The sequence below is a fragment of the Panicum virgatum genome, chromosome 4K (assembly GCF_016808335.1).
Source record: "Panicum virgatum strain AP13 chromosome 4K, P.virgatum_v5, whole genome shotgun sequence".
In the NCBI taxonomy this organism is placed as follows: domain Eukaryota; kingdom Viridiplantae; phylum Streptophyta; class Magnoliopsida; order Poales; family Poaceae; genus Panicum; species Panicum virgatum.
In genome coordinates this window covers 11,078,463-11,088,345 of record NC_053139.1, presented here as the reverse complement: position 1 = coordinate 11,088,345, position 9,883 = coordinate 11,078,463, and positions in this window count along the sequence as shown.

The window sequence follows — 9,883 nt, the reverse complement described above, 5'->3', positions numbered from 1 at the left end:
TTCGTCTTCTTCCTCCAGCCTTTGCGCCCCTTTGCCTCCGAGCTTCCCTCGCCCTTCTCTCCCCCCTACACAGGCTCCTTCCTCACCCACCAAGAGATGGCTTCCCTTGTTCATCCCCGTCGCTTCCAGACCGAGGGAGAGCTGAACACAGTGCGCCGCCTGCTTGGGTGGAGCGCTCAGGAGACTGGCTGGGGGGTGCGAGCAGGCTCGGTTCCCCTTGGCCACCTCCGCACCGGAGAGTTCGTGCTATTCACCTCGCACGTTTCTGCCGGTGTGGGACTGCCGATTTCTTCATTCTTGCTGCTGCTGCTGGAAGACTTCGGCCTCCAGCTTCAGCATCTGAAGCCCCATTCCCTCCTCCTGGCATCCATCTTTGTGCATCTATGCGAGATGTTCGTGGGAGTGCGTCCCTGCGTCATCCTCTTCCGCTACTTCTTCATCCTGGTGAGGTCCGGAAGGAGCAGGGACGAAGTGGGAGGGTATTACTTCCAGATAAGGAGTGACCTGCCGACTCCTTACATTCCGGGCCTTGCTGGCGGAAGGTGGGAGGAGTGGCGCAGGGATTGGGTGATCGCCACCACCGAAGCCAACGAGCGCCTTGTCCTGCCGACCGCGGGGCCCGCCTCCGATAAAGCATCCTGGAGGGCCAAGCCATCCCTGCAGCCGGAGTTCGACTCCGTGCTGGATAAGATTAGGTCGCTGGCAGGGAGCGGCCTCACCTCATGGCACGTGCTCGGCGACTTCGTGAAGTGCCGGATCGCCCCCCTAAAGCAGCGGCCGCGACCGGCGTGGAGCTTCACCGGCCTCAACGATTGCAGCAGGACCCACCGCGGGGAGGAAAGCGATCTGACCCAGGAGGCCTTGGAGGTCCTGGTGCGGAACGTGACGGGAGACGCCTTCATCCCAGAGAACCCGATCCTCCCGCAGAGCATAGTCCCCCTCTGCGAGGACCCGGCGAGGGTGGCGGTGCTGGCCACCCTGCCAACCCTGGACGACGGGGGACTGGCCCCACGGCAGACCGGAGGTGACCCGAACCGTGGGCTCTGGATCCCTGGCACGTCCGGGGATCAGGCTACGCTGAGCGCTGCGGGGTCCGGCGCCACTACGAAGGGGAAACAGGCCGCGGCTAGCATCACGGCCGCGGCCGGCTCCAGCCGGGCTCAGAGCAGCTCCGGTGCGTCGTCGGGGGACGTAGGCCGGCGGAGGCTACTCCGGGGCGACGGGACCCTGGTCTCGGAGCCCGCCGCGAAGCGCCAGAGGTCTTCTGAGGGCGCAGGCCAGGGTAGCTCCCGGGCTGCCGGCCCCCACGGGTCCTCTGGCGTAACTGGACCACCACCATCGCCGCCGAGGAATTCATCCCGCCGGCAGCAAGAGCAGCAGCAGCAGGAGCAGCCGCAAGAGCAGCGGCAGGAGGCACGCGGACGGCAGCAGCAGCAACAGGTGCGACCCCGGGTTGCGCCCATGCCGCAGCCGCAGGAACAGCAGCAACGGGTGCAGGCCCGGGTTGCGCCCGCATCGCAGCTGCAGGGGCAACAACAGCAACAGCAGCAGCAGCAGCCGCAAGAGAAGAGGCCCGGGCTCCGGGGACGCTGGGTACCCGGTACTGCTGGGTTAGTGTCATCCTGCTCTCCTCCCTTGCGCTGGTGTTCTGTTTGTTCGTTTTTTTTCCTGATGGCTTTTCTGCTTTGCTACCAGGGCTTCCCGCCCCAGCGGTTCTTCTACCACCGTTGGCACATCAGCAGGTGCCCGGGCGGCGGCGACCTCGGCATCGACAGTGACGGTGGCAGTAGGTGCGGGACCCTCAGGTACGGCGTCCTGCTGCTTACTCCGTGGCACATGACGCGATGCTGACTGTCATGCCATTTCCAGACTCCGCAGTGCTCAGTGCAGCAGCGGCGGCGGCGGTGGCGCCGGTGCTGGGTGCAGCCGCACCCGACACGGTGGTGGAGGTGCCAGTGCAGGGCGCAGCCGCTCCTGACGTATCGGTGGCGGGGGCACCCGATGCGGCCGCGTCCGCCACGGCGGCAGCGGGAGCGCCGGAGTTAGGCTCGGCCGCGCCCGACTCGGCGGCAGCGGGGGCGCCGGAGCTGGGCCCAGCCGCGCCCGACTCGGTGGCAGCGGGGGCGCCAGAGCTGGGTCCGGCCGCTCCCGACTCGGCGGCAGCGGAGGCGCCGGGGCTGGGCCCGGCCGCTCCCGACTCGGCGGCAGCGGGGGTGCCGGAGCTGAGCCCGGCCGCGCCCGACTCGGCAGCAGCAGGGGCGCCGGAGTTGGGCTCGGCCGCTCCTGACTCGGCGGCAGCGGAGGCGCCGAGGACAAGTGCCGCAGCGGAAGCCCCTACCTCCAGCTCCGGTCCTGTTGTGGAGGAAGAGTTGGAGGTGGTCTTTGGCAGGCGGCTCCTGCAGCTCCAATCCCCGGAGGAGGATGCGACTCCGCTTCCTCAAGTGCTGTTGCGAGTTCGGCGTTCGATCGAGGAGGCAACCTCCTCCGCCGAGGTGGCCTTCCGGCGGAAGTGGTCTGCGCTGGAGAGCGAGCGTCAGCGCCTCTCCGACTGGCACACCCGCCTGGAGGCGCTCACGAAGGCTGAAGCCTCCCACGCCGCGGAAACTCGGTCAAAGCTCAAGGCGGACCAAGAGGCCTACCGAGTCAACCTTAAGAAGGTGTTTGACCGGGAGCTCGCAGTGTCAAACCGAGAGAAATCCTTGGCGCAGCGGGAGTAGGACTTCACCCTGGAGGTTGTTGGCTTCGCTGCTCAACGGTCCGACCTCGAGGCCCACCTCGCAGCCCAGCAGTCAGAGCTGGAGACTCGCAGCGAGGACCTCGAGGTCCAGAGGCAGGAGCTCGACGTCTTCTCTACAACTCTGCAGGGATGGCGTGAACAACTGCAGGAAAGAGCCTGCCAGCTGGCTGCCGACGAGGCGGATTTGGAGGAGGACCGGAAATCTCTCGCCAAGCGGGAGGCTCACGCCACCGGCATAGAGAAAGAGCTTGGGCGCCAGCGAGAGTCGCTCAAGAAGCGGAAGGTATATGCGGAGCAGAAGGAGGCCAAGCTGGAGGAGCGGTCCCGCGAACTCGAGGAGAGATCCCGCGAGCTCGAGAAGAGGTCCCACGAGGTGGAGGTGGCCAAGGCGGCCTTGGACACCCGGGTGCAGGAGGCTGTCCGGGAGGCGGTCCGGAAGCATCAGGAAGACCAGCGCGTCGAGGCCCAGCGGATCGCTGACTGGGCAAGCGAAGCAAGCCTGGCGCTGGTGCCACTTGGCCTGAGCCCGATCCAGGTGGCGGTGCCGCCAGCTTCGGTAGCTGACGCCCTCCCGGTGCTGAGTTCTGCTTCGGATAGGCTCCAGCGCCTGGGGTCAGTCCTTGCTGGACAGCTTGAGTCCAAGGGCCGCGAGCTGATCCGGCTGGTGGCGGAGCACATCCTGACCTGCCTCCGGAGCCACGACCCGACCATCTCGCTGGCGCCCGTGATCGATGGCCCTGTAGCGGAGACGGAGGCCGCCCCTCGGTACAGCGTGCAGGAGGTCGTTGACTTCGTCGCTGCCTACTTCAAGCGAGAACCTGCAGACTCTTGAGCTGGGCATCGTATCTTTTTCCTTTTGCATTATGTAACAAACTTGTACTAGCTGAAATTTTTGAAGCAGAAAAACTTCAACTTAGTTGTTTGTCAGTTGTTGATTTGCAATATGCAGCACCCCGGCGCCCTGGCCCTCTGGCAGACAGGTTCAGTTGCTTGGACCTGTCTGCCATCTGAGCCGTAGAAGATACTCCGGACCTCCTTGGCATAGGGCTGCGTAGCCTGTAAGACGAGCAAGCGCCTTGTTCCTTGTGTAGTATACAGGAGTACAGATAGAATAATCAAATTTGCTTATATAGTAGCATCGATACTGCAACTTAGCTATTTGACGCATGCAGAATTCATCCACGATGTCTGGGACAAAGCGGATGCCCCGGGCCCCCTGGGAGAGAGACTCAGTCGCTATGAGTCTGTCTACCATCGAGATTGGCTCTTATCCTGCATGAAAGCTTTGAAGCAGATACTCGGACCCCCTGGTAGGTAGGCTCAATGGTTTGAGACTGTCTACCACTGGCCAGGTTTTAACCTGTATACCACTTCAAAGTTATAGCTTAGTAGCAGACCCGCGGGGCTCATTCCTGACCAATCCCAGGCTGGTACCAGGTCCAGGACTCTAGATGCGCAAGCCCAGGTAGCTCTGTGCTTGTTACAGAGTGGGGGAGTGCGTAGGCTTAGGGTCGGAACCAGGCTAAGGCGCTACGCAGGGCTCCGGACCACTCCAGGAAACAGCACGATCTTTCCGGACCTGGCTTCATCGTCCCAGACCCTTCGCAGCGGTGGGTGAGGTCACTTTGCTGTGCTCGATCCTTTGAGATATAGTGCTGGACACGCCGTGTTGGACTTAGGAAGCCAGCTCTTGAGCTGGGACGAGGTCCGGGCCCCCAATTACCCAGCTCTAGGTACTAGAGCACTCGTTACAGGGTGGTGGAGAGTGCAGGCTTTTGGGTACGGAACCAGCTAAGCGGCTACACTGGGCTCCGAGCCACCCCAGGAAACAAGTACCCGCTCCCCAGAGTAGGTTCCTAGGGGTCCGGACCCCTCTCCAGCAGCAAGAGGGTCCGGACCTGTACGGTAGTCCAGCAGCTCAATGCAGATCTTAGTTGCAGCAACAAGGGCAGAGGTCCCGCGGGGGTTAGAAAAAAGCAAAAATTCCGAGAATCGAAATGCGTAATTTAACTTTGACACAAAGACAGAACTAGGAGAAAATCTTTCCTTTGCAATCTTGATGTACATGGCTTGTGCGATGGATGCCAGAGGCCGGGTTTATGAGGTCGGACCTCTACCGCTCTGAGCCGCGCGTTAGCCGCTAGTGCGATGGATGCCAAAGGTCGGGTTTACGAGGGTGGCCCTCAACCGCTCCGGCCGCACGCTAACTCTATCTTATTACAAAGGAAAAGTTATTTCCCTGCTCTGCCTAGGTGTAAAACTTACGCAGATGCTCTATGTTCCACGGGTTGGGCAGCGGCACTCCGTCTTCTGTGGCGAGGCGAACGCATCCGGGCCGGCATACCTCTGTAACCTTGAAAGGCCCCTCCCAGCTGGGGGAGAGTTTGTGGAGCCCCGCTCGGTTCAGGATCCGTCTGAGGACGAGGTCGCCAACCCGGAGGTCCCTACTGTGCACGAACCGTTGATGATAACGCCGGAGCGCCTGGTTGTAGCGTGCGTTTCGGATTGCTGCTCGCCACCTTCGCTCGTCAACGAAGTCCACGTCGTCGCACCGCAGCTGCTCCTGCATGGATTTGTCAAAGGCCTGGACCCGTGGTGAGCCCAGGTGAATTTCTGGGGGAAGGCATGCTTCAGCCCCGTAGACCAGGAAGAACGGAGTCTCCCCGGTAGCTCGGCTGGGTGTGGTCCGGTTGCCCCATAGTACACACGGAAGCTCGTCAACCCATTTGGCACCATGCTTTTTCAAGCAGTTGTAGGTGCGGGTCTTGAGTCCCCTGAGGATCTCTGCATTCACTCTCTCAACCTGTCCATTGCTGCGGGGATGTGCCACGGACGCAAAGCATAGCTGGATGCCGATGTCCTCACAGTACTCTTGGAAGAGTCTGCTTTTGAATTGGGTCCCGTTGTCCGCGATGATGCGGTTTGGGACGCCAAATCTGCACACAATGGACCTGAGGAATGCGACTGCTGATTTCTTAGTAATATTCACCGCAGGAGTAACTTCCGGCCACTTGGTGAACTTGTCGATGGTGACATAGAGGAACCGGTATCCGCCGACAGCCCGGGGGAAAGGCCCCAGGATATCCACACCCCACACAGCGAATGGCCATGAGGGTGGAATCATCTGCAGAGCTTGAGCTGGGGTGTGTATTTGTTTTGCATGGAACTGGCATGCTTTGCAGGACCTTACCAGCTCAGCCGCATCCTGGAGTGCTGTTGGCCAGTAGAAGCCATGCCGAAAGGCCTTGCCAACAAGCGTGCGAGAGGAGGAATGACTTCCGCACTCGCCTCCATGGATCTCCGCGAGCAGTTCGCGGCCCTCTCCCTGGGAAATGCATCGCATGAGGATTCCGTTGGCGCCACGGCGGTAGAGATCCCCTTCTACCACCGCGTAGCGTTTAGCCAATCGGGCTATGCGCTCAGCGGACACATCGTCATCAGGGAGGATGTTATCCTTCATGTAGTCCTGGATCTCGGAGATCCATGCATCGGGAGCTCCCAAAGCGGGTGGGGGTGGCTCTGTGAGGACACCAGGTTCCTCAACAGAACACACAGCCCCGGTTGGGCACCATAGGTGGAATGCTGCCGGGACCGCTAGCTTCGAGGTGCCAGCTTGATCCCCCTCACCCGGCTTGGGAGGCTGGGCGGTAGGTTTCAGCAGCCGTCTTTCAAAGACACCCTCAGGCACAGATGCCCAGGTAGATGCTCTCACAGAGAGATCATCTGCTGCTGAGTTGTGCTCGCGGGGAACGTGTTGCAGTTCCAAGGCGTCGAAGTCCTTCTCGAGCTTCCTCACGTGTATGAGGTATGCCGCGAGCTGGGGATTGTTGCAGTTGCAATCCCCTCGGACCTGCTTGATGATTAGCTGGGAGTCCCCCTTCACCAGAAGCTGCCAGACCCCCAATGAGAGGGCTTGCGTCAGGACGAAGATCAGAGCCTCGTATTCCGCCATGTTGTTGGTGGCCTTGAACTCAAGGTGCACCATGTACTTCAGCTGATCTCCGTTTGGGTCGATGAGGACCACACCAGCCCCGGCCCACCTCTTGCGGGCGGACCCATCAAAGAAGAGTGTCCAGTGAGGCTCGGTGAAGGCCGGTGTCCTGATTTCCGGCTCCGGGGGTCCAACATTTATGATCGGACCCCCAGGGTTGCTTGGGGAAGGAATCCACTCCGCTATGAAATCAGCCAGGATCTGGCTCTTGACCGCATGGCGTGGCTGGAAATCCAGTTGGAACTCTGCCAGCTCTGCTGCCCACTTGGCGATATTGCCTGTGGCGTTGGAGTTGTGTAGGATCGCTCTTAATGGGTAAGAGGTCACTACAACAACTCGGTGTGCTTGAAAGTAGTGGCGCAGTTTCCTGGACGCAATAAGTATTGCATAGATAAGCTTATGCGTCTCAAGATACCTGGCCTTTGCCTCGTGGAGGACTTCACTGACATAGTAGACTGGCCTTTGGACGGTCCGGACCCTAGTTCCTGGGTCCGGCTCGCCCTTGTCCACCACATCTGTCCCTGGGGCCCCCAGTGGTTCTGGGTTCCCACTGGGATGAGGCTCCTCCGGACCTGCCTGTGTAGGATCCGGACCTTCAAGCTGGGGTGAGGCTGACGGGCCCCCGTGTCCGGGGTCCGGCTCACCATCCTTGGCCAAGAGGACCTTGGTGCTCCCCTGGCAAGTTTGCTCCATCCTTTCGGCGACCAGCACCATGCTGACCGCCTCCGCAGATGCAGCAAGATACAGAAACAACGGCTCACCGGGTTCTGGAGCCACCAATACTGGCAGCGAGGTGAGGTGCTGCTTCAGCTCCTGGAAGGCTTGTTCAGCCTCTTCGGTCCATGAAAATGGACCGGACCTCCTCAACAGCTTGAAGAAGGGAAGGGCCCTCTCAGCCAGCCTCGATATGAAGCGGCTAAGAGCAGCGAGAGATCCAGTAAGCTTCTGGACGTCCTTGATGCGGCCAGGAGGCCTCATTGCTTCGATCGCCTTGATCTTGGCTGGGTTTGCCTCGATGCCTCGATGCGAGACCAGGAAACCCAGCAGCTTCCCTGCTGAGACGCCGAAGATGCACTTCTCTGGGTTCAGCTTCGTGCGCGTGGCGCGAAGACGGTCGAAGACGAGGGACAGGTCCTCCACTAGTGTTGACCCTACCTTAGTCTTGACCACAATGTCGTCGACATAAACCTCAATAATATCTCTAATTAGATTACAGAAGGTTTTGTTCATAGCTCGTACAAACGTGGGTAAGGCATTCCTTAGACCATACGGCATGACAATGTAGCAATAAAGCCCATCTACTGTTACAAAGGCAGTATGATTCCTATCCTCTCTAGACATCTGAATCTGGTGGAAACCAGAGTATGCATCTAGGAAAGACAAAAGATCACACCCGGAGGTGGAGTCCACGATCTGATCGATACGCGGAAGAGGATAGGGGTCTCTTGGACATGCCTTGTTGAGGCTGGTGTAGTCGATGCACATCCGGAGCTTCCCGTTGGCCTTTGGGACGACGACCGGATTGGCCAACCACTCGGGATGGTGGACCTCCTCGATGAAGCCGGCATGTAGGAGCTTGTGGACTTCCTCGCGGATGAAGTTCTGCCGCTCCACGGACTGCTTCCGAGGCTTCTGGTGCACCGGCGTGGCGTCGGGGTAGATCCTTAGATTGTGCTCGATCACTTCCCTGGGGATCCCGGGCATCTGTGACGGTTCCCAGGCGAACACGTCGACATTTGCCCGGAGGAAAGCGATGAGCGCGTCTTCCTATTTCTCCTCCAGGTTCCCCGCAATGCGGGTGGTCCTGGTGGAGTCTGCTCCAATCTGTACCGACTTCACGGGAACTTGGTCCGGATCAGATGGTTGGACCTTGGGAGCCTTTACAGGCGCCCTGGGTTGCGAGGTGGACGGAACCTCCTCGGAGCGTGCAGCCTCTGCCGCCAGGGTATGCAGTCTCTCAACTGCAGCGACGGCAGCGGTGCGGTCGCCCTGCACGGTGAGGACTCCGGCAGGGGAAGGCATCTTCAAGACCTAATACCCATAGTGGGCAATGGCCATGAAGCGGTAGAGTGCCGGTCGGCCAATGATGGCGTTGAACGGGAGGTTCACCTCCGCAACATCGAACATGACGCTTTCTGTGCGGAAGTTCTCCTCGGTCCCGAACGTGACCGGCAATGTGATGCTCCCCAGGGGGAACACCGGGTGTGGGCCCACTCCAGAGAATGGGCGAGAGGGAGTCAGCTTGGACTCTGGGATCTGCAGCTGCTTAAATGCTGCATAACTGATGATGTTGAGGCCAGCCCCACTGTCAATCAGCACGTGGTAGAGCCTCACGTTGGATATGACAGGAGCGGTGACTAAAGGTAGCACACCAGCTCCGGCCATATTCTCCGGGCAGTCGGATGGCCCGAAAGAGATGGTGGTGTTCATCCACCTCTGGTGCGGCGCCGCCCTCGGGACCCCCGGCTTCACCGAAAGGACCTCCCGGCGAAGGGTCTTTACGTCCCGCCGGGAGACAAGCTCCCAGCTCCCGCCATACATTACGTACAGCTTCTTGCGGCGGTCGCCGTTGTCAGAATCGGAGTCGTCGCCGTGATAGACGCCCTTCAGCTCTCGAGCGGGGGATTGGTACCCCAGCTCCTTCTCCCCGGCCGCGGCCCCACTGTCAGAGGCCTTCTCCTTGCCGGCCCACTGGCGAGGAGGGGGTGAGCCATCCTTAGAGGACTGCTCACGCCGCCCACTGAACCGTTTTGCGAGCTTTTGGATCTCGCGGCAGTCGGCGGCGCTGTGGCGAGCGGTGGGATGCACTAGGCATGAACCTCCATTTCCACCTTGCGGGCGAGGGCGTTTGCCATGTGTATTCTGGCCCCCAGCCGCTGCAGCCGCAGCCGGCGCCGCTGCTGGCGCTGCTGCTGCAACGACTGGTCCGCCAGAATGCGGCTCCCCGCGACCCCGGTTCTTCTTCTTCTTCTTGCCACCGCCCTGGGCGGTAGCACTGGAGCCACCAGCCTTGGTGTCTCCGTCTTGGGGTGCTGAGTGCCATGCACGGCCCTCAGCGGCCCTGGCACACTTGTCTGCCAGGGAGAAAAGCGTAGTGACGCTTTCCACCTCGTGCGTCGCCAGCTTCTCGAGCATCTTCTCATCACGCACCCCCT